General features: G+C 45.5%; 1 protein-coding gene and 1 long non-coding RNA gene across 3 annotated transcripts in view; one reads left to right on the top strand and one right to left on the bottom strand.

The window, feature by feature from the left end:
* The window catches only part of IL11 (interleukin 11), a 74,046-nt gene that overhangs the window by 25,677 nt on the left and 25,368 nt on the right, over positions 1-23,001 (top strand). The window contains exon 2 of one of the 2 annotated variants that reach the window (XM_081169138.1): positions 1,352-1,476. The gene's annotated coding sequence lies outside the window, so the exon portion shown is untranslated. Of the gene's footprint in view, positions 1-1,351; positions 1,477-13,732; positions 13,868-23,001 lie in introns of those variants that run through there. The other variant, XM_081169137.1, reaches the window with a different exon arrangement.
* On the bottom strand, positions 6,043-15,855 carry LOC308572764. The gene is made up of 3 exons (XR_014001860.1): positions 15,629-15,855; positions 14,482-14,701; positions 6,043-6,139 (listed from the first exon to the last, which is right to left on the bottom strand). It is a non-coding gene; the product is annotated as an uncharacterized lncRNA (long non-coding RNA).

Here is a 23,001-nt window from a genome sequence, read left to right as displayed (position 1 = left end):
CCCCCATGGGCGTCAAGCCAAAGGCGGAGAGAAGGTTTCCCCCATCACCTCATGGCCAAATATTTGCCCATCCGGCTTGTGTTTTCCTTGGCACCAACCCTGCTCCTTGACATTCCATCCCGGGTTTTGCTGTTATATGTCTTCCATGCACAGAGTGTTCTCAACCCAACGAGCGCCTAAGAAAATTGCAAGGTGACCCGTGATGACACAAGGCATTGCCAACACAGTTTCAAGTCTAGCTTTGCCCTCAAGAGGGATAGAAACATTTTAAAAAGGGAAGCTGGGGTTCTTGGGGAGCTGAATTCTGTTTCAGTTCTGTGCCTTGCTTGCATTTGTGCATAATTAGAGAATAAGCATAACCAGTGCTCTTTTTAAAAAGGAAAAAAGGTGCTGGTATTCACCATGTTGTTACAGTCAGTGCCACACTTTTAACATGGGGGGGGGGGGAGATACTGGTACTACGTACCCTTGAGTGCCCCCAGAAAAATGCACTGAGCATAACTTTGGTTATAAGGTTGTTACGAGGGTGGAACTGAGACTCACTTTTCTCACCTCAAGTTATTTTAGAAATTATTTAAATGACAGCACACTTTTGGAATGTGAAGTGATACGGATGTTTGCCTCTGAGCATCTTGAGTATCCCTGCCCCAATGCACGCAAATGGGTAATGGTATTTGGGGCTTTCACGTGGGGAAGAGCAAATAAAGGGGAACAAAGTTTATAAAACTATGCCTGGAGAAAGCGGATAGTTGAGAGACAGGTTTTTCTCCCACTCTCGTGATGCTAGAACCCGGAGCCATCCAATTTAACCCGAGTAGGACAGACGAAAAGAAGTGCTTATGTGTATATGTAATTAAACTATAGAATTGTCCCCACAAGATGTTGCGATGGCTGCCAATTTAGCTGGCTTTAAAATGAGATTAGTCACAATGGCTGTGTATTGCTTCCAGAATCAGAGGCCATATGCTTCTGAATACCAAATGATGAATGAAAGTGTACTCTTGTGCTCATGTGCTGCTTGTGAGCTTCCCACAGGCATGTGGTTGACCAGCGTGAGAGCAGAATGTTGGGCTAGATAGGCCTTTGGTCTCACCCGGCAGGGACGTATTATGATATGAGATACATCCCTTCCCCGAATGCCAGGCATTGTGCCCACAACTTCTAGATCAAATGGCTTTCATCCAGCTTTTACTCTCCGCTGTGACACACCAAATCAAGGACACCTGCCCAAGGTACAAGGGAACTGGTGGCGGAGGGCTTACAACAGCCCTCCATACTTGCTTGCAGCAGATTCAAGGTCAAGTCTTGAACTGTGTTTGAATAACAAGACTACATTCTGATTTCTCACCAGATTCCTTTCCTCCTTTCCTCCTATCAGCCTATCATCTTCTCAACAGCAGTGCCCTGGACAGGCCCCACAGCAGAATGAACAGGAGAGCCCTTAAATGAAGCAAAGCTTGGTTACTACATTTTAAAGTAAGTAAAACCGTGATTATTACATGTTAAAGGTAAAGGTAAAGGGACCCCTGACCATTAGGTCCAGTTGTGGCCGACTCGGGGGTTGCAGCGCTCATCTCACTTTATTGGCTGAGGGAGCTGGCATACAGTTTCCGGGTCATGTAGCCAGCATGACTAAGTCACTTCTGGTGAACCAGAGCAGCACATGGAAATGCCGTTTACCTTCCCACTGGAGCGGTACCTATTTATCTACTTGCACTTTGACGTGCTTTCGAACTGCTAGGTTGGCAGGAGCAGGGACCGAGCAACGGGAGCTCACCCCATCACGGGGATTCGAATTGCTGACCTTCCGATCGGCAAGTCCTAGGCTCTGCGGTTTAACCCACAGCGCCACCCGCGTCCCCACATTTTAAAGAGCACTCCCCAAATAAGACCATTCCACCCAGAGTCTAAAATTGCCTAATTGCACCACTACTTCTCATATTAGAGCTCTGAGGGCCCCTCTAAACTGGTGGGTTGTTGTTGTTGTTTTGGTTGTTGTTTTTTGCAACATGTAATTCCCACCCACTTTTTTGCTAAATATTTTTATTGTCACTGACACTATAATAGTGCATTAATGGTGAATTGATACTGGATTGTCCGCACATCAATCTGCTTTACTCGTTCTGCAATGCTTCCCCAATGTTATTGCATTTTTGCCACTCTTGTTCTATAGCACAATGGAAGTGGGGCAGAAAGCAACAATCCACAATATTTGCAGTGTAAAAAGTCACAGGAGTTCAGCAGGAAGTTACAGGTCATTGAAAATGAAGCAGCACATCAACCCCAAAACTTTAGCAGGCCCAAACAGTATTTTGCAGGCTTGTGACCACCCTGATGCACAGATGCACGATAAAAAGGATGTCCGGAGGGACCCTGAGTTATATATACACAAATCACATTTCCCAAATACTAGCAATAAAGGACTGCTTAGATATTACATGCTGAAGTGGTGCAATTCAGCAACCCGGGTTTCTGCTAACCTCTTGCACTGGTGGCATCCTTTATTTTGAACATGATTTGGAAGTCAGACAACTTATCCAAGATGGAGAAAACCCTGATCTGTAATAGCTTTTATAAGGCATCAAGCTTGCCACTTATATGGCTGAACTGTGAGCAACCAGAACATGGGAAATCGGCAAAAGATGCTTCAGGAAGGTTAATTCTCATTAGACCTTTCAGAGTAGCCATTGAAGTATCTGGGGGTACTTCTCTGGATTCTGTTCCCCTTGGGGGATTTTTGGAGACCTTGTAAGGCCTGCATTTCCACTTTGGGAATGAAAGGACCTAGCCAGGAAGTCTGGCTCCATATATGGCCAATTCTTAAATAGAATTTATTTTACTTGTATGGGGTGGGGGAGGAAGAGATATTGTTGCAATAAAATTCCAAGGTGCCTTCTTCAGAAACATCATAAGAGACAGACAGACAGACAGACAGACCACTTGAGGGGAGTGAGACCAACTCCCCCCCCCCCAAATGCCCATTAGGACATGCAGGCTAAAATTACTACAGGCCAGAAGATGGTTCATAGTGCCTCCTCTACCCCCCAACCAAGAAAAACAGGGGAGCATATGAGACATCAGTTTAAACGTTTGTCTCTCTCTCTCTCACACACACACACATACGGAACGCGCCATTCGCTCCGTTGAGCTGATGGTAAAGTTCCGATTGCACACACACTTACACACCCCCTCACGCCACCTCACAGCGCACACACCTTGGCCTGGGGCTGTGTTTATGCCTGAGTCACACTGGGGGAAACTGTACGTCTGGGGCCCGCCCGGCTGGAGGGCTGGACAGACAAGCCTTCCAATGGACAGACAGAAACTGTCTACCTGAGAAGGCTGTCCCTCCCTCCCTCCCTCCCTCTGTGTGTGTGTGTGTTTGGCAAGACATGAGAGAGCAAGGACCTGTGTGCCTGCTTTTGTAAGACTGTATTCTTCAGTCCTCCACTTTGGCTTCCTTTTTGCCCCCCGCCCCCAAAAAGAGACTTTTTTGGTGCATTTGAGCCCAGTGCCAATACTGACTTCCTGGCCCCTAAAAGTGTGAAGAAGGAGAGTATTCAGCTCTATAACCTTCTTGCCTCCAAAATCTACCCAGAGCTGCTTGTGATTGTTCTGTGTAAACCAAAAGCTCCCACAAACCTTGAGACCAGCAGGCAAGACTTTGCATTGGTAGGTAGCAAGGAGTTAACCCCCACTGAGCTCCTCAAAGGAAAATCCATAAGAATTGTATGAGGCTCCTCAGATAACCCTCCCTGTTTGTTAGGTTTTTCTGCCCAGGCTCTTCTCTGACAGCCTCCTTGTGTCAGAGGTAGGCTCTTCACTCACAAGGGAGAGGACTTCCTCAGCAGTCGTGCCCCGGTTATGGAATGCCTTCCCTAAAGTGGCTCACCTGGTGCTGATGTTGCAATCTTTTCTCTGCCGGACGAAGAGGGGTTCCACATCAGGCTTTTTAAAAATTATTTGTGTTATTACACCTCACCTCCTCACAATACACATGACACCCCAACACTTGTGTTGATGGTGCTACTTCCGATCCTTCATGCCAGGATTTCCCAGACTAGTTTTATTCCGGCTTTTTTTTTTTTTTTACTTCCGCTATTCTTACTGGATTGCCGAAGTGGCTTTGATCCTGCAAAATAGATTTGGTCTCCCCTTTTCCACATCTTCCTACTCCTTCCCATCTTTGACCATACAATGGCTGTGTGAGAAGGATGTTTTATCCTCAGTTTTCCATGGTGACTCCCCACTTGTGGAACGCTCTCCCAAGGAAGACTCACCTGGCAGCATCGTTCCATAGCTTTAGGCGTGAGGCAAAAATATTTCATTTTCACTAGGCCTTTGGCTTTTAATTACCTGTGGCCTCCTTGGGTGGGTGGGATTTTAAAATCCTGTCTTTTAAAAATAGGATTGTCCATTATATTCTCTTTTTCCTTTATTTTATGCTGGTTTTAATGTTTGCACTTGTTTATATACTGCATTATAAATCACTTTGAGTTTCCTTCGTAAAAAAAAAGAACAATAATTTTTATTAATAAATAAACAAATAAATAAAATTTTATTCCCATTGACTGAACAGTTATGTTAATGATCGTCATATTTAATATATATGTGGATGTTACTTCCCAATGCACACCTGTGCTTCTGCACAGCTCCAAAGGTAAGTTTTCAAATAAAGTACAGTGGTACCTCAGGTTACAGACACTTCAGGTTACAGGCGCTTCAGGTTACAGATTCTGCTAACCCAGAAATAGTACCTCAGGTTGAGAACTTTGCTTCAGGATGAGAACAGAAATCGCGTGGTGGCAGCGGGAGGCCCCATTAGCTAAAGTGGTACCTCAGGTTAAGAACAGTTTCAGGTTAAGAACGGACCTCCAGAACGAATTAAGTTCTTAACCCAAGGTACCACTCTATGTTGCTATCCCTGCTGCTTCCCTGAGCAAATGCATGATGCTGCTGCCGGGTGGACACAGGAAAAGGGAATTAGACATAAGCATGAGGCAAGAAGATGGGAAGAGAGAACTAGCAAGGGGAACTCACCGGAACTCAGTTCTGGCACCTCTCAGGTGGGTGCCATTGCCATTCTTAGTAAGAAAAAGAGGGAAGCGTTCATGGTGAGTTCCAGCACCTCTTGTTCTAGAAAAATAGCACTGACTGTATACATTGGTTGTACACTGAACAGGATAGAGAGTTGTATATACAGTGGTACCACAGGTTAAGTACTTAATTCGTTCTGGAGGTCTGTTCTTAACCTGAAACTGTTCTTAACCTGAAGCACTACTTTAGCTAATGGGGCCTCCTGCTGCTGCCGCGCCGCCAGAGCATGATTTCTGTTCTCATCCTGAAGCAAAGATCTTAATCCGAGGTACTATTTCTGGGTTAGCGGAGTCTGTAACCTGAAGCGTATGTAACCTGAGGTACCACTGTAATCATTTTAAAAATAAAAATATGAAAGAATGAATCTAAGAGGCTGTCTTCGCCAAAGAAGCTTCCCGGCTGAACTTTACCCCAAAAGTTGGTCCAAAAAGACTGTTAATCTGACACTTCACCCCAGCAGGGGTGCTGGAAGGAGCAAAAGTTAGGAATGTTGACAAGGGCCAGAAATCCCAGCCTCCGTTCCCATCAGAGGGCACTTAGGGGAAGCGAGCAATGAACACTCATTAGCTCTGCACCTTGTGGTCACTGCGAACTCAGACGATACTTCCGTTTACTGTGCAGCGTTGACGTGAGCTGGGATTTTCATTCCTTGGCCAAGGTTCAGGATTTCCAAACTGTTTGTTTGTAAACTGCAGCGAAGCACTTGGTCATTCTCACTGATTCACTGACATTTCTCAGAGCCTGGTTTGGGACAGCCCCTTGAAAAGCCCAGATTGCACCAATTCCTGGTCTCGGCTTCCTTGCAGGAGGCTGTGTTTGTTATGCGATGACGAAGGAGAACAGGAGCTTCCATTCAATGCCATCTAAAAGGCACATGGAAAGAAACCTAGACTCCATTTCCCCCAAGGTTTTGTTGTTCTTTCCCTCATGAAACTTCCTCCTTCCCTGGTCTCGAAGTTGGTTGAGAAGTTGATAGCAAGGTTATATCACTCTGGCAACTCACCTTCCTCCATCCCCAGTATTGGCGAAATGGTCGGTCGGTCTGAAATGGGAGATATAGGAGCAGCTGATTGCTCAGCCCCCACTTCTCCACAAAACTGGTACCCACAGGAAGCAACTTATTATGGGTTTTGATCCTGCTGTCAGAGCCAGGTCAAGGTCAAATACCTGACAGCATACCTCCAGATTTGGAATGTGTGTCTTCCAGCTCCAGGCTTGGGAGATTTGAGCATACAGTATACAATTCCATATACCTTCCATCAGCCAGTGTTTTAAGCCTCAGGTCTCTGGACTGTGCTAGCTGTTATATGTAGCTGTGTGTAACTTTTTCTTTATGTTTTTGAAAAGCAGCCTTAGGAGGCTGTTTTCAGGAGCAGAGAAATGGTAGGTGGGAAGGGAAGCTATTAAAATCCCACACAAACACCCTCAGTTGTTTTGTTTGTTTGTTTGTTTTGCTTCCGTATAATCTCCACCCTTGGGGCAATAAAACAAAAACAAAAAACAGCTTTTGGAGGGCAATTTTTCTTAAAAATTTGTTTGCAAGCACCTCATCACCTTTTCCCACAACCCCTCCAGCCTTATTTCCAGACTCCTGAGGCTGCTTTCAGAAAAACTCAGGAAGTGGTCCTCTGATCCCCACTAGACTGTAGCAAGGCATTGAATGAAGGTAGGCTGCTAAAAATTATTTCTGTGGCTGTCCTTTAAAACAAAGTGCTTACATGTCCTTGTGTCAGCCCTTGAGACATCTCACTTAGCTCACATTTTTACTCATGGGAAAGTGATAGTGAAGCTACCCAGTGAGCTTTCTAGGCCAAGGAATTTGGATTCTGGCCACTGTAGTGAGCATGCTGCCACTGAAGACTGAAAGTCTTCATGGCTTTTCTTTGCTTGCAAAATCTGTCCTGGTTTTCTCTGGGTCTGTGGCCCCCTGTCCATTAAAATCCCTCACTTAAGAGTCATTGATCAGTGTAAGGAGCAGGGCCTACACTGTGGTGGCTCTTGTAGTCCCTCTGGAAGGTTCTAGAATAAGTGTGGCCTCACTTGAATTGAGACTCTGGCATGTTAACTAGCTACAGTATGCGACCTCCAAGCCGTTTGCGTCCAACTTCTCTTAGCAGCAGATGGATCTTAGTGTTGAATGGTTTCTTTAAATGTAAAGGTTCATCATTGTTCCACTCCATGTGTATGTCTTTAAGGGGCCGGAGCAAGGGCCAGAGCAAGATAACGAGACCCAGCTTTACAGCTGTGAAACATAGCAGGTGCTGCTGAGTTGTATTTGATTAAGGCGTGTCAGCATTTGGGTAGAGTATATAAGGAGCAGCACCTAGCTCTCCCATTACCCTGGGGGATGGGTTGGTGGTTGGGTCTGGTTTGGGTTGTTAATGGATTTAGTGTAAATGGAGTTTTTGTTTTTCTTATTAAAACCTTGTTTGAGTTATTTTTGAGTCCTTTCTTTTTAATGCATGATCTCCCCAGCAAGCTCTCTGCAGCGTCACTATACTGCAAAAAGCCAACATCTTTGGTTATGGGCCCAGCTGCTGAGTGGATGACTGCATATTTTTGGACTCTGAGAAAGGTTTGAAAACTCCTTCTCCTGTTAGCGTAGTTTTTGTGGGTCTGGAAGAGTTCCAGAATGGTTGACCGGGTTCCTGAAGCTGAGAAGGCTCTGGTCTTCCCACAGCTAACAGATGAGAACTATAGTTTATGGTCTTTTCGGGTGGAGGCGCTTTTGACCTCTAGAGAAGTATGGACCTATGTAACTGATGACCCTCCTAACCGTGTAACTAATGCTTGGTCGAAAGGAGATGCAAAAGCCAGGGCGATAATTAATTTGGCAGTCAGCGACCAGCAAGTAGTCTATATAAGAAATAAGAAAACTGCCAAAGAAATGTGGGACAGTCTTGCAGCAGTGCATGTTAGAAAAGAGTCAGCGTCTGCATTGACGTTTTTCAAGCAGTTGTACCAGACGAAGTTGCCGCCTGGTGGTGATTTGGCAGCACACTTGAGACGTCTGGAGGCAATACGCGGCGAGTTAATTCGAAGGGACATGGAGATACCTGATATTCAGTATGTTTTTATCATCCTGTGTTCCCTTAATGAGGACTTTGATGGTATAGCTAGCCAGATATCTGCCGTTCCACCAGCACATTTAACTGTGGAAGGGGTAACGGCAAGATTAATGGGCGAGTTGGATAGAAGGGAGGCTTGTGCCATAAGCACTCCTGTTTCCAGAAAGAATGAGGAACGCCATATGCAAACCTGTGGTGATACAACTGCATTTAAAGCTGCAAAGCGTTGTTGGTTCTGCAATAAGCAAGGACATTTTGCAAAGGACTGCAGATCCAAAAGAAAGCAAAGTACTCCCAAGCCTGTTTCTGTTCGTCAATCACTGTCGTCAGCCCAGCAGCCGGCATCGTATAGTAGAGACAGAAACGAGCCGCGAGCTTTTCACGCTCGGACTACAGATCATAAAAGAATTAAAGATGCCAAGTGGAAGTCTTTTGTTATCGACTCAGGAGCATCGCAGCACGTCTGCAATGATCGAAGCTTGTTTATTTCTTTCGAAGAGGAAATTGGTAATGTACATTTAGCCAATTCACAAGTCCTGCAGTCGCTTGGCAGAGGTACCGTTAAACTTGACTCTTTAAACATTACAATAGCAAACTGCATTTACTGCCCGTCAATGGACAATTTATTATCAGTAAGGTGCTTTGCTCGACAAGGCATAACTGTGCGTTTTTTAAAGTCTATGTGTGAGTTTTTCGAGGGGAACAAACGTCTATTGTATGCCCGGGAATCTGATGGTTTATATAGACTGTATTTTCGCACCTACTCCCAATCGCCTATAAATTGCACAGTAGCACAGTCAAGCCGGGGGTTGAGGAATGTAAGGCCACATTCTGGGTGTATCCACATGGCGCACAGAATTCTGGGACACCTGAATTTTGCTGATGTAATTAAGACACAGAATATTGTCAATGGCCTCAACTTAAAACCATGTAAATTCTTTATGCAGTGTCTATCCTGTTGCAAGAATAAGATTAAGGTTGCACGCAAGGGTAGGTGCTCAGATAGGAAAGTAACTGAGCCATTTGAGCGTGTACATTGTGATTTAGTTGGGCCACTCCCACCATCATTAGGAGGTTCAAAGTACTGGCTAACCCTGATAGACCAGTATAGCAGATATTGTTGGACTTATGCAATAGCTGAGAAGTCCCAAGCATTTGAGAAGTACAAGGTTTTTTGCAACTGGGTAAAAACGCACTTTAACAAACCAATTAAGAACCTGTTTTCTGACCGGGGCGGGGAATTTGTTTCTGAGGATTTTGAGAAATTCCTGGAAGTGCAGGGGACTACTCATGAGTTATCTTGCCCCCGAAGTCCCTGGCAAAATGGGCTTGTTGAAGTTGTGCAGCGTGACCTGCAGGCAGGGGTTAAAACTTATCTGCACGATGCTAATCTGCCCAAAGCGTTTTGGGCTGAAGCACTCAATGCCTTTTGTTATGTTAGAAATCGCAGTTATCATTCTGGTTTAGATGTCACCCCCTATGAGAAGTTGTTTAAAAAACGCCCTAATCTGAAATACCTACGCATTTGGGGTTCAGATGTAATTATGCATTATCCTGCTAAGCAGAAATTGGGTGAGCGTAGTGTCCAGGGGAAGTTAATGGGCTACCAGCAGGGGGCGTACAGAATTTACATACCAGCAACTGGCAAATTTCATATTACCAGAAGCATGATACAAACTGTAAATTGGAATGGGGTTGCTGTTTTCCAAGATACTGATGGTATAAATGATACTGAGGAAGAAGAGGAAGCAGCAGCAGCAGCAGGAGGAGGAAATGGTGATTCTGAATTAATAGAAAAAGACAAAAAGCCTGTTGAATCTGATAATTTGTTTGATGATTTAAAGTCACAGGCATCTGAGGGGAGGTTAGATTCTCTTGAGTTTTCTGACCGTGAGCTTAGCCTACAGGCACCTCTTCAGTCTGACAATGATAATTTACAACCTGAAACTAGTAGTTCACTGAGTCCCATTAAGTCTGAGGAGTCTGACTCTCCTTCCGGACTGAGACGTTCAGATAGAAAGAGGCAGAAGCCACAACGTTTCGCAGATGAACATTTTAATACTGTGTATGTCAATAAGGTGGTTTTTGAGCCAAAAAGCTACAATGATGTTCAGAATTTACCTAAGCACCAAGCTGTAAATTGGTATAAAGCTATGAACTCCGAGATAGCTTCTTTAAAGGAGCATAACACTTGGTCTCTTGTACCACAAACCCCAGATATGAGACTTATTGATTCAAAATGGGTTTATAGAGTTAAAATGAATGACAAAAATGAAGTTGTAAGGTACAAGGCAAGACTAGTTGCTAAGGGCTTTCAACAAATTCCAGGAGAAGATTATGATTTGTGCTATTCACCAAGTGTAAAATATGAAACAGTTAAACTTTTGTTAAAAGATGCATCACAACGTGGATATTCTGTTTATCACCTAGATATAAAAACTGCATATTTGTTTGCAGATTTAAAAGAACAAATTTTTATGCGTGTTCCTGAAGGCATAGACGCTGCTGAAGGTTTGGTATGCAAATTAAATAAATCCCTTTATGGTCTGCACCAAAGTGGAAGGAATTGGCACCAAACTTTAGCAAAAGAATTGCTAGATATTGGTTTTTCACAAGGAAAGGCAGACAATTGTGTGTTTATAAAGGAAAGGGCAAACTCTGTAACAAAAATATGTGTGTATGTAGATGACGTGTTAATTTCTACAAAAACTAAACAGGAATATGAACAGGTAGTTTCACAGTTACAGAAGAAATTTGATGTGGTGGAATTAGGCATAGCTAAAAATTACTTATCCATGCAAATTGAGAAAGGCAAAAATGGATCTTTTCTAGTTCATCAAACTGCAAAAATTGATGATCTTGTTGAAATGCTATGTTTAGAAAATGCAAATGGGAAGGAAACGCCTATGGTGTGTGGTTTCACCTTTACAGGTGAAGATAAGCCATTTCCTAACAAAACTTTGTATCGTTCTGCTATAGGCAAGCTAAATTTCATTCAAAGAATCTCAAGACCAGATATAACTTATGCTTTTCACTTTCTGGCAAAATTTGTGGAAAAGCCCACTACACAATGTTTCTCTGCTCTTAAGAGAGTGGTAATGTACCTTAAACATACCAAACATTATAGGTTGCAGTTTACATCAAATATTGATAAAGGTTTTGAAATTTTCTGCGATGCATCTCATGCAGTGGAACAAAATAATTGCAGGGGTGTGTCTGGTATGGTGTTTTGTTATAACGGTTGTCCATTTGAATGGAAGTCCCAGACACAAACCATTATTTGTCTCTCCACAACAGAGAGTGAATTATGTGCATGCGTTCAGGCCACTCGTGATGTAGAATGGTATCTGCAAGTATTTGCAGACCTACAGATGCAAGTAACACTACCAGTAAAAGTTTACCTTGATTCCCAGAGTGGACTTGCTATCCTGTGTTCAGAGACCAATACGCAGCGCACTAGAGTCTTAAGATTACGTTTAGAATTTGTAAAGAAACTAATTGCTGATGAAATGGTTGTATTTAAATATGTTCCAGGTGACAATCAAATTGCGGACATTTTTACTAAAGCTCTTCCAAAGGTTACACATGAAAAACATGTACAAAGTATGCTTTATGTTTTTGTTCCACAATGATGAACCGCAGGGGAAATGTTGAATGGTTTCTTTAAATGTAAAGGTTCATCATTGTTCCACTCCATGTGTATGTCTTTAAGGGGCCGGAGCAAGGGCCAGAGCAAGATAACGAGACCCAGCTTTACAGCTGTGAAACATAGCAGGTGCTGCTGAGTTGTATTTGATTAAGGCGTGTCAGCATTTGGGTAGAGTATATAAGGAGCAGCACCTAGCTCTCCCATTACCCTGGGGGATGGGTTGGTGGTTGGGTCTGGTTTGGGTTGTTAATGGATTTAGTGTAAATGGAGTTTTTGTTTTTCTTATTAAAACCTTGTTTGAGTTATTTTTGAGTCCTTTCTTTTTAATGCATGATCTCCCCAGCAAGCTCTCTGCAGCGTCACTATACTGCAAAAAGCCAACACTTAGTTCAGATGGATCAATAACATGTGAGTTAGATGAGGTAACTATTCAGTGGATTTGTAGCTGGTTGACTGACTGAACCCAAGGAGTACTCTCTAATGGTCCTCGTCATCCTAGAAAAAAGTGACAAGTTCTGTGCTGGGTCCATTGTTGTTCAATGTCTTTATAAACGAATTGGATGAAGGAATTGAGGGGATGCTTATCAAATTTGCAGATGGCACCAAACGGGAGGGGTGCCACTGAAGATGGAATTGGAATTCAATATGACAACAGCAGGTTGCAGAACTGGGCCAAAACTAACAAAATGAATTTCAATAGGGGAAAACATAAGGCCCTACACTTAGGCAGGAAGAACCAGCTGCACCAATAGAAGATGGGGAACACCTGGCTTGCCAGTAGTAGATATGAAAAGGATCTAGGGGTCTTGGTGGACCACAAGCTTAACATGAGTCAACAGTGTGACGTAGCAGCAAAAAAAACCTAATGCTATTCCAGGCTGCATCAGAAGAAGTATAGTGTCCCAATCAAATGAAGTAATAGTACCACTCTATTCTGTTAGACAATACCTGGGATACTGTGTCCAGTTCTAGGCACCACAATTTAAGAAGGATATTGACAAGCTGGAAGGTGTGCAGAGGAGGGCGACCAAGATGAAAAAGGTTCTGGAAAGCAGGCCTTATGAGGAATGATTGAGGAAGCTGGGCATCTTTAGAGTAAAGAGTAGACTTGAGAAGAGATGTGATAGCCATCTTCAGATATGCCAATGGCTGTCACACGGAAGATGGAGCAAACTTGTTTCTTCCTGCTCTGGAGGCTAGAGCCCAAACTAGTGGATTCAAGTTACAAGAAAGGAAATTTTGACTAAACATCAGGAAGAACTTTCTGACAGTAAGAGCTGGAACAGACTCTCACGAAAGGTGGCGGACTCTCCTTCCTTGGAGGTTTTTAAGCAGAGGTTGGATGGCCATCTGTCATGGATGCTTTAGCTGAGAAAAGCCTGCATTGCAGGGGGTTGGACTAGATGACCCTTGGGGTCCCTTCCAACTCTATGATTCTTTGATTCTATGAACGTAGAAAATTGAATCAGATTTAGCTTTAAAGAGCAGGTTTTCGCAGGGAAAACTCAGGGCAAAAATAAAAAAAACAACCCCCCCACTTGGACATGGAGTGTTATAGCGCAGGCATTTGAAGAACTGGGGCAAAAGTTAAGTGTGGATAATCCCTGCTGGCGCAGGAAAGAGGGCATCCCATATAGAGTGGCCACAATTTTTTTGCCTCCAGTGAACACCTCAGGAAAAGCTCTGAGGAATTCTGGGGAAAGCCTTGATAAGATCAAATGGGGATTTTTGTGTGTTTGATTTGGGATCCTGCACATCTTTAGATTTCTGCCAGATCTCATGCCACGTGAAATTCAAACCAGGCTCTTCAAATTTTGAAGGAACCTAAAAGGGTTGTGTTTGTTTTCAGTGCAGGCCCCACCCCTCAGTCGGCACCCCTCATTTCCTGACCATGTGTGAAAGGGGATGCATTTTCTTCCTAGGGGCCTAAGGTACCTTTGAGCTGGACTTGTAAGCAAGATTTCAAGTAGGATGGAGAACCACCTTGCCTTCAGGCACTGGGAAATCCAGCTGAAACCCGATACTTTTGCACAATGGCGTGTAACTCTGTGAGGTAAGACACTGTCCATTTTGGTACAGAAAAAAACTTCAGCATCCCTGGGGCAGGCAGGGGTAATTTGTTTTACGAAAGTGTCATGAACAGGGATGCTTTTCTAGGGATAGCAAAGATGTACCTGGCTTGGCTGAGCATTTGGAAGACCGCATAAGGCAGGGGTAGGCAACCTAAGGCCCATGGGCCAGATGCGGCCCAATCACCTTCTCAGTCTGGCCCATGGATGGTCTGGGAATCAGCGTGTTTTTACATGAGTAGAATGTGTCTTTTTATTTAAAATGCATCTCTGGGTTATTTGTGGGGCCTGCCTGGTGTTTTTACATGAGTAGACTGTGTGCTTTTAATTTAAAATGCATCTCTGGGTTATTTGTGGGGCATTGGAATTCGTTCATTTTTCCCCCCTTCAAAATATAGTCCGGCCCCCCACAAGTTCTGAGGGATGGTGGACCGGCCCACGGCTAGAAAAGGTTGCTGACCCCTGACATAGGGCAACGGGCAGAAATGTCTCCCTCCCACCCCATACAGCTTTGGGGCATGCATGTGTGGGTCTCTCCTTTCTGCCTGCCGCACACCTGCCCTTCCCCACCACCTCCCCTGCCGGAGTCGTATCTGACCTGTGTTTTCCGTTGCTTCCCTGCGTTGTTATGGAGAGCGTTTACGACGCTGTCATCTCACACAGGCCCCATTCACAGCGCCGAAGCTACTTCCAAGGACCTGGCATTTAGGCACTCTTTCCTTTGGAGACCATTGGGGAGGGGGTTTCAGGCTCCCCCGTGAAACTGCCATTTCTTCCATTTTGGGGGCACCACAGCCATGTTTTAGCAGCACCTCCTGCTGGGTATGAAGGAGAACCTGGGCTGGGAATTAAGATCCTCCAGGAATTGTCTCCCATCTACACATCCCTCCCTATAATCCCCCGAATCCCGCCTCACCCCTAGTAGGACTCCCCTGTCTTTAACATGTCAGAGATTCAGGCAGCAATTCAACCGATGCAGATTTTCCCAGTATGGAGATGCCCAGATGGGGAATGTATTTTTAGTTGCATATACCAACCCATCTCAGAGCACCAGAGCCCTTAGCAACAATTAATTTTAAAAGGGGCACCCATATTCCTAGGTAATGTTAACGTCTAGTTCAATGGCAGTTTTTGTTTCATCCCATGGAAGATCTCCAGCTGTATTGTTTTAATTTGTATAAACTGCCTTGAGTCCTGGTCTGGGGGGAAAGGCTGGATATAAAAATATATAATAAACATCATAATAATAACCTGCTTTCTCCTTGGAGTAAATGGCTCATGGGCGAGTTGCCACATGGTGGCAGTGTGGGGTTAATAGAGGTGGAAAGGGCCAGGGCAGGTGTGGCTTGAGGGCTGTGTCCCCCCCAGCCTCAAGGATCGAAGGTTGTATCTGAAGCTTGGATGCCTAGGTTCAAGGGTGCATTCAGGCCTGAAATCTCTGGACGCTCTTTAGAGAATTACTTGACTCCCAGCCTCAGTTGCCTAACCTGTTCAATGGGGATAATAGCAACCTGCTTTCACAGAATTGTTGCGAATATAAATGAATTTAAGAAGCACTTACTCTCCCTGAATCAAAGGGATAAAATGAATGGAGGCTACAAATCTGAGTGATAAGCGTTTCACAGGCAAGACGTGGTGGAAAGTGAGCTGTTAGTTCCAGAGCAACTATTGCCAAATTGCCCCAACAGCAGGAGCGGCAGTTGTGGGGACTTTATCTGTTCCTCATAGATGTTGCAAACACTTACTGTTGCACAGGTAGAATTTCATTCAGCACCCCATTTTGGGATTGAAAGGATCTGACATCATTCTGATTTGCTGAACTTTGGGCTGAGAGTGTCCCCTCTACCCACAACTCCTCCTAGCATGTTGCTTGGCTTGCTTTCTTGAGCCATCGAAATCTACCTTGCTCCGTAAGTTCAGTGCATCCTGTCTGCTTCTGCTTGCTGCAGTGGGCTGGATTTTGCGAAAGGATTCTGCTCAGTGGCGTAGCGTGGGGGGTGCAGGGGGGGCCGGCCGCACCGGGCGCAACATCTGGGGGTTAGGGAAATCCACGGGTTAGGGGGCGCAAATCGACGGGTTAGGGGGCACAAATCCATGGGTTAGGGGGCGCAAATTACTTGCCTTGCCCCAGGTGCTGATAACCCACGCTACGCCACTGATTCTGCTTGATGAGCCCGAGTGTTGAACCCTAAAGTGCTTTGATTCTCACACTCTGGTTAGGGCTGACTTATAGGTTTATTTTGAGTCTACACTGAATTCTAGCCACCTGACCGCAGTCCATGTGGAGGGTGCTCTGCCATGCACTGAGACAGATTGGATTCTGCACTGAACGTTAAGAACTTGGAAAGCTGCAGCAGTGGTTGTGTGCAAAAAGTGGCTCCACAGCAGGTTAATGAGGGCCTAAAAACAACCATGGCTGCTGCAGTCTTGTGAATGTCCTCTTTCGAACTGCTATGGGCTCATAAACTCGGCAGTAACATCTATGGGACCTTCCCATAGATTAGGTGTGGTCCTCCATATGAGGACTGAACTACAACTCCCATCATCCCTGGTCATTAACTTTGCTTGCTGGGGCTGGCCAGAATTGTAGTTGAGCAACATCTAGAGGACCAAATGTTCCCCACACCTGGGCCTCATTTGTGGACCTTATTTATGTATTACTCTTTGTGAATCCCACCCTTCCTTCCTTCAAGGAACTTAAATTGGCAAGCATGGTTTCTCCTCATCGTTTTAACAATCCTGTGAGGTAGGTTAGGCTGAGAGACAGCAGCTGGCCCAAAGTACAGTGGTACCTCAGGTTAAGTACTTAATTTGTTCCGGAGGTCCATTCTTAACCTGAAACTGTTCTTAACCTGAAGCACCACGTTAGCTAATGGGGCCTCCCGCTGCTGCTGCGCCGCCAGCGCACGATTTCTGTTCTCATCCTGAAGCAAAGTTCTTAACCAGAAGCACTATTTCTGGGTTAGCGGAGTCTGTAACCTGAAGCATATGTAACCTGAAGTGTATGTAACCCGAGATACCACTGTATGCTCTGTGTGTGAACAGTGATTTAAACCTGTGTCCAAATCCAGCACTGTACTAGGTTACCTTGCCTCTCCCATCACCCCAAAGGACCCATTCCAATCACTTGCTGAAGAGGAAGATTTGTAACGATAACCACCCACCCCCTTGCAGGTTCACAACAAGGCCCCTGGGTTGCTAGGAAACATAAAAGGGAGGGAGATCCATCAAACTCCCCCCCCCCCCAAATACCAGAGGCAAGGGAAAGAAGCTGAAGCCAGGACATTTTGGGAAGAAAAACGAAGACTAATTGTCTAAGCAGGGTCAGTGCGTGCGCACGGATGCAATTGTAAAAAGAGCTTTGAAGGAGCCAGGACTCCTGGGTTCTCTCGTGAGGGGACTACGACTCTGTGGGTTAGAGCAGAGGATTGTGGGAAGAGGCAAGATTTCCCATCCACCGTATACTGCTTTCCCAGACGGACCACACCGGGCGATGACCGCACAGTTTTTGTGTGGAGTTTGTGTCACTGTCTCTCCCAATTACGACCCTCTTCTCCCGCTCCCCTCATCCCCTCCCAGCCAGCCTGGCTGGCTCCCTCCCCACATCTTCTCATCTCTGCCAGGCACAGAGGAAGTGAAAAGGCACCTGCAACTCTCTCTCTCTGTATGTATATTAATCCTTAGCCCCAGAAAATTTCCCAGAAACCCCCAGTAAGCTGGCTCTTTTTTTCTCTGACACCCTTTTTCTCTCTTCCAAGAGAACACGGCGTCCTTCCTCATCCCATCAGCCCCCGAATGTTATGTCAGCAGTGTGACATGGTCTGCCCACCCCCCCAACCTGTGACACAATCAGTGATTTGTGGGTTCTTCTGTCAAGCTGACACATCGACTTTGCTAGGTCCGGAAGACCAGTGGTCCCCGGGCGTTGTGCGTTTGCGTGTGTTTTAAGAGGAGTCAATGATTTTTGACGAGTGGCTAGTGACTCCACTTAATGAGAGTGTTAAAAGGGCACCCTGCCTTGACTCAGAGAACTGGACACAGGAGGAGGGGGGCATTTTTCTGTGATCTTGTGCAACTGACCCAAAGAGAGTCAGAGCTGCAGATTCAGAATCTCCGATCACAAACTTTCATCTCCTAGCCTCAAAACCACAATTTAGCCATTGGGATAGGTGACTGACCCAGCTACCTCGTCTCAAATCCTCGGGCTATCCGGGACTGACTCAGGGACAGGATGGCACCTAGAGAAATCCTGGCTCCGAGACTTCCTCCCCTTTTATCCCAGTCCTTTCCCTCAAGGTATGAGGCATTCTACCTCCCTAAAATTGCTAACTTTCTCGTCAGATTCAAGACTTAATTTGAACTGTGTTTTGCCTGAGATAGAAAACCCCAGAACCTGTTTCCAGAGTCAAAGTTCATTATTTACAACATACCTGCTAACAGTGTTGGTGTCATCTGAGGCTTCCTTCCTAAAACTACTTGTCCTGTGTGGCTGAAGGAGTGCCTCTGAGCATGTGCAGAATGCAGTATTTTCATATAATGAGTAAAAAGGATATTCCCATGCATCTAGGAGAAAGGAATGGATTATTTCATGGCACAATGGTACCCAGGAAGATTTAAGAGGCGGTGCTTTTCCTTTTTAAAATTAGGTGTAGATTAGGCTCCTTTGTCCCCAAAGAATTCCAGAAACCAGGTGTCAAAGCAAACTTAAAAAGGAAGGAAAAACAAATTTACTCAAAGCTTTCAAACTATTCCCTTCTCCAGCCCTACCAGTTATCGTGCCCCTCAAATTTCCTTCCTCAATTTTGCAGTGATAGGTTCAATCAAATAGTTTCAATTCAGATTCTAATCGCTGTCAGAAATTAAAAGTGGGTCCCATGTTGGAGTTGAGAGAGAGCCAACCTTGTGCCACGAAATGTTGAACCAGATCTCCCATCAGCCCCATCAGTGACCAGGGATGATGATTGTGTTACTGGGTCCCTCCAGACTGGTGGGTGGGTGTATTCTGGACTGTCCACACATCACTGAGCTTCATTGGTTGTTCTGTGATGCTTCCCCAGTTGTTGAATTGTTGCTGTCAGGTGTGAAAAGTTGCAGAACTTCAGCAGGAAGTTATGGGACATGAATGAATTGGAAATGAAGCAGTATGTCTGCCCAGAAAAACTTTTACAGGCACAAACAATTGAAATCAGGACCACGTATAACTGCCTTGATACAATCATAAACACAAATCGTCATGAACGCACAATAAAAAGGACTTCTGGGGGGTTCAAAATAAAGGTCTGTTCTACCTGACTGTTTCTGCTCCAGACGGAAGCAGAGAGAGAGCTACATTCTGTTATTAGACCATTTGCCATTTTCTCATTTTCCTGAACATCTGCAGGGTGCAGGGTTGTCCAACTGAGAACACTAGTGTGTAAGTAGTGAGGGTAGAGGTCTGGGAAGCTTTCTTGTCACAAAGTCCTTCTTTATATGTTGGGCCATAGCCTGTGCATTTTTTTGCTGCTGACTCTGCAAGAAGAGACTGTGCTAGTACGTACCCTAAAATCTTTCCAGCGGCTCCTCCTCCCTTCATCCGACCCTTCTGGTATCATCTTCCTGTCTGCTCTTGCTTCATAGTTGCCTCCTCCCAAAACACAACTCCTTCTCTGCTCCCTAAACATTTATTTGGAAAGAGAAACATAGGTAGCTGCCTTATGCTAAATCAAGGCATTGGTCCATTGAGCTCAGTATTGCTTGCACTGACTGGCAACAGGTCTCCAGAATTTTAGACAGAAGTCTATCCCATCACTACCTGGAGATACCAACGTTTGAATAAGTCCCATTTCGTCCAGTGGGACAAGTCAATGTACATAGAATTGTTGCCTGTAACACTCATTTAAACAGCACTTTTCAAAGGGCAGCAAAGTTATCTCGTTTCTTACAACAGATGCCTTTAAAAAATGGTGACTTGGGGGCGTGTCTCTGTGGATCTTCCTTTAATTCCTGGTTCAATTATGTAACCCCAGAGAGGAAATAAACCACACACCCAGACGACCTAAAATATGACCCACTAACCTTCACCTGGGGCACCCATATTGGTCTTGATCTGCTAGGTGAGGCATCAGCAGGATCTGCTGATGATCTGCTGGGGAAGCTGTTCCCCTGACCTCTTCTGGTGCAGAGATCTCCTGTTTCCATACCAGATCTTCCAATATAGCTGCACTGAAATGTAGCCTCTGAAAGTGAATAGCTGACAGGGCTGGGGGGTGGGGTGGGCAGTGTCAAACCAGATCTCCATATCCCAGACCCAGTATTCAGTCCACTTTACCCCTTGGGTAGGTGGAGGAAGCATATGATGAGAAGGGGCCATACCTCAGTTGTAGCACACTTAACAGTGTGTGCAGAATGTCCCGTGTGCAATCTCTGGAATCTCCTGCTAGCCAACACGATCTTACAGAGGTCCACTCAGACATAAGCCCCATTAAACTCAGTGGAACTTACTCCCAGGGAAGTGGCCATAGCATTGCAGACTAAAAGATTCAGGTAGTAAGTATTGGGAAATGTCTGAGGCTCTGGACCCCTGCCAGCCAAAGTGCACAGCATTGGGCTAAATGGTCCAGTCGACTGACTCAGTATAATGCAACAACATATGAAACTGTAATCAGGATGAGAGTGCTTCTGAGCATGTGCCAAGTACATTTCTCTTACTGCTGATTACCAATAGTCAGCCCACACAGAGAGAGCTGAGATCAGGGAAGGGAGGCTTCCAACATTCAAGATGAGGCATCCAAATTGTCCCCTGCCTGAATACGTTACCTGCCTTCTCTTTTCCCTGTTTATCTTCTATCTTCTTTCCCTGTTGTTTTGCCCATGCCCTTGTTCTGAAGGTGTGTGATGTGGCAACTGCACTAAAGCTAGGCAGGCTTTTGGGTGGTCGATGAGAGACTCTCCTAGGAACTCCATATGCCAGCTTCAGTGAAGGCGGGATAGAAATATAAATAAATAAATAATGTGACAACTTTATGTTCTAAGCTATTAGTTAACACGATGCAAAAAAAAATGCCCCCCCAAGAGATCCGTGCATCACAACATGCTGGAACCAGTAGGCTGAGTTCACATGTGTTATTAACTCCTCTTTCAATGAATAGCCAAGTAAAGTAGCATCATGACCAGTATTCCAGATTAATAGTAATAAATTTGCATTTTTTTAAAATAGCACAGTAGAGCATAAGACTCTTAATCTCACGGTCGTGGGTGCAAGCCCCATGTTGGGCAGAAAGATTCCTGCATTTGCAGGGGGTTGGACTAGATGACCCTCATAGTCCCTTCCAACTCGACGATTCTGTGATTGCTAAGGTTGGAGTCACAGCTATCCTATAGGAACGCTGACCACGAGACAGATGTTTGCCAAGAAGGGAATGAGTTTCTTCAGCTGAGAAAGGTCCCTAACCTCTTGATATAATTAGAAGGACCTCTCCTCTGTTTTCTGATTGGCTCTTGGCGGTTGTGTAATTATGGAAGCAGTAATGAGGATTTCGAAGTCTGAAAACTCCATGAGAGTTCACAAAAACCTTCCAAGGATCCTTTGCTAGAAAGGAAGACGGCCTGATGACTCACCACCAGGTACCCTGAATGTGGAATTTTTGTCAATGATGGTCAGCTAGCTCAACAGCTCAATTAGCACTAATTACCGCTCTGCTGTCCTTTAATGGCTCACCCTCTGCACAGGTTCCAAGGTGGACTTTGAGCCACCCTTCTCTAGGACTCGATTCCTGCTACCGTCAAGCTCAGACAAGGGGGCTGCTGTTTAGATTGCCCCCTCCACCCCAGAGTTTGCTGCAGCTCAGGGCCCAGGCGAGGGATTCCTGTGTTAAACAGCCACCCCAGGGGCAGCTGTGTCTCCCCCAGCCCTGCCCTTTCCCTGGAAAGGAAGCCTCTCCTGGAATGTGTCTGTTTGTGGGGAGGTGCGTTGATTTTCGTTTGGAAATCAGCAGAAGGGTGCAAGTGACCCTTTGACCCTGGCACACGCCCCACATGGGGAAACTGGCAGTGGGACCTTGTCCGTCAGGTTTGGCCTTATGCGGAGAGAGGCTGGGCCCAGCTCTTGCCTAAGGCAACACAAACAAGGAAGAACCTTTCCCCCCCTATGAAATTCCTTGAAGTGGAGGCGAAAGTTTGAGGAAGGAAGAAGGGGCCGGCTGCTCAGGGCACCAAGCTTTGGAGCCTGGGATAAACAGGCTTTTCTTGGTGTCCGCTGGCACACCATACATTTTAACCGCATCTCGTGCCACCAGCACCCCGACAATCATAGGAACTGTAGTCTGCCCATCCCAGCTACAGTTCCCAGCACCCTTAACAAACTAGTTCGCAGGACTCTTGGAGGGGGGTGGGATGCTTTAAATGTTTGGTGTGTGGGCAGACTTGGCCACTGACCAGCTTAGGACAAGGGATTTGCTCCCGTTTTCGCTAAATCAAGCTTTGCACTGCCTTGCCTTCTCGACCCCGACAAGGGAATCTCCTTAATGGTGCATTTGGGACTTGGGGACCAATATTCATTAGGAAAGGTGCACTCAGTGCCCGGAGAAATAATCAAGGCCCCGCTTGAAAATCTTTTAAACGGCAACGCTGAATATTATACAGGCTTTCACCCTTTGGGTCGGGAATGAGGGGCAGTCCAATGAAAGCTGGGCATGCTCAGTGGCCACAGAATGTTAAGGAGGGGTGGGGAAAGGATGGGAAGGGAATGGAGTGTATTGGAAGGGGTCATTGATGGCTGGCTGGCAAGCAAGAAGGAAGGAAGGAAGGAACCGTGAACAAGAGCAGTCCACACCACAACATTTTATTGTAAGGTCCACTGGCCGGACGCTGAATATAAAAAAAAGTGTTTCCTAAGAGTCAACTTTGCATTAATACTTCCCTGAACCACCATTGTGGCCAAGCGCAAGGGTCTGGTTTGCTCCTGTGGGCAGGACATTTTAGATTCTCAGGAGCCTCAGCTTGGTTAATAGTATGATGTAGCCTAGTAAAGGTAAAGGGACCCCTGACCATTAGGTCCAGTCATGGCCGACTCTGGAGTTGCGGCACTCATCTCGCTTTATTGGCCGAGGGAGCCGACGTACAGCTTCCGGGTCACGTGGCC

The sequence above is a fragment of the Podarcis bocagei genome (genome assembly GCF_964188305.1).
Source record: "Podarcis bocagei genome assembly, chromosome: 13".
Lineage (NCBI taxonomy): Eukaryota > Metazoa > Chordata > Lepidosauria > Squamata > Lacertidae > Podarcis > Podarcis bocagei.
The sequence above is the reverse complement of the archived record's forward strand: the minus strand, read 5'-3'. Positions and strand labels throughout refer to the sequence as shown.